Source organism: Callorhinus ursinus, unplaced genomic scaffold (genome assembly GCF_003265705.2).
Source record: "Callorhinus ursinus isolate GAN/ISIS: 27379988/994484 unplaced genomic scaffold, GSC_fseal_2.0 scaffold20, whole genome shotgun sequence".
Taxonomy (NCBI): domain Eukaryota; kingdom Metazoa; phylum Chordata; class Mammalia; order Carnivora; family Otariidae; genus Callorhinus; species Callorhinus ursinus.
The window spans coordinates 30,798,624-30,800,515 of NW_027397082.1; the positions used below are offsets into that span (position 1 = coordinate 30,798,624).

A 1,892-nucleotide genomic window follows, 5' to 3' on the forward strand; every position below is an offset into this window, starting at 1 on the left:
AAAAAAAACTGAGGGTTCTAGAGGGGAGGAGGGTAGGGGGATGGGTTAGCCTGGTGATGGGTATTAAAGAGGGCACATTCTGCATGGAGCACTGGGTGTTATGAACAAACAATGAATCATGGAACACTACACCAAAACAAATGATGTAATATATGGTGATTAACATAACAATAAAAATTTTTTTAAAAAACTATGCACCATTGAAAACAATTGCATTGTGTCATTTCAAATAATGTTACTAATATCATGACAGTTATGTATATACGTGTCCTTCAAAAATCAATAGTGACCATGTTGCATCTATCCTTGAACCAGTTTGATATTCTTAATTCTTGTGAATTTCATTTTTCATCCCCATGCACTTACCACAAGTAGATACTTGAAAACAGACCTTTCTTACTTTGAGATTCCACATGCATCAAACAGAATCATGTATATGAGCCTGTTCATTAAAATTTGTTGAATCCTATTGAGCTAAAACTAGTGAACAAATCCGGGAAGATAATTTCATCTCACTATAAAGAAGAATGTTAGAGCTTTCAAGTAGTGGAGTATATTGGATTATAAGATAAATTGGCCCCTATTCTAAGAATAAACAAGCAGAATCTCTAAAAACACATTTGCAAGTCTATATAGGAGATTCCAGAAATAGGAGGGAGACTGAATTAGATGTAAAAGGGGCATTCTCCTTCTGACAGTCTGTGGATCTATTTCTGCAATCTAATCCTGAACAGAGCATCCCTCAGAGCCTGGTGGACCTGCTTGTTCCGTAGTGTATAGATGATAGGGTTGAGCAGTGGGGTCACCACCGTGTTCACAAGGGCAGCCTCCCTGTTGGAGTCCAGCCTGTTCCTTTGCTTTGGTTTCACATATATAAAGACACAGCTGCCATACATCAGAGAGAGGACTATGAGGTGAGATGAACAGGTAGAGAAAGCTTTCTGTTGCTCCTTGGCTGATGGGAGTCACATGATTGTGACTACTATGTTGCTGTAGGCAATGATGGTTATGATAAGGGATGTCAAAAGGATAATCAAAGCAAGGACAAAGGCCAACATTTCAGTAGATCTGGTATCAGAACAAGAGAGATGAATCAGGGGCCCAAAATCACAAAAGAAGTGAGGGATGACATGGGGGCCACAGAAAGATGACTGGGAAAGCATTATAACTGGAACCACCATGAGGATGAATCCCAAAGCTAAACAGGCAGTGACTAGAAGGAAACACATCCTTGGGTTCATGATGGTTGGGTAATACAGAGGTTTGCAAATGGCCAAGTACCGATCTAGGGATAATACAGCCATAAGGAAGAAAACAGTTGTTCCCAGGAAAAGAAAGACAAAGGCTTGTGTGAAGCAGGCAGCAAAGGAAATTGATTGCCTCCCTGACAGAAAGATAGCCAGCAATTTTGGAATAACAGTGGTTATAAAACAGCATTCAAAAAAGGAGAAACTGCTGAGGAAGAAGTACATGGGTGTCTGGAGGTGATGGTCAGCCCAGGTAATGGTGATTATGAGTATGTTTCCCATGATGGAGGCCAGGTATGCCAGCAGATGCACCAGGAAGAGAACCTTTCCAAGGTGCTGGACACTAGGAAACCCCTCCAGGGTGAATTCCTGAACTTCTGTCTGGTTTCTTGCATCTTCCATCACTGACTTTTCCATTTCTTCAATTCTATGAGCTATGTTGTAGAGTATCATGACTGAAGAATGAAGAACTTTATTTTATTAAACACATAAAACAGTGTAGGCAAATGGGTGGAGTGGGAGGTACAGGCTTCCAGAATGAATAAGTCACAGGAATGAAAGGTATAGCATAGGAAATACAATCAATGGTATTGTAATAGTGTTGTATGGTGACAGTTGCTACACTTGTGGTGAGCATAGCATAAC

The 1,892-nt window shown here is 40.4% G+C and overlaps 1 pseudogene; it reads right to left on the reverse strand.

Moving 5' to 3' along the window:
* Window positions 1-707: 707 nt before the first annotated feature.
* On the reverse strand, window positions 708-1,664 carry LOC112830543 (olfactory receptor 6C75-like; annotated as a pseudogene).
* Between the last annotated feature and the right edge of the window lie 228 nt (window positions 1,665-1,892).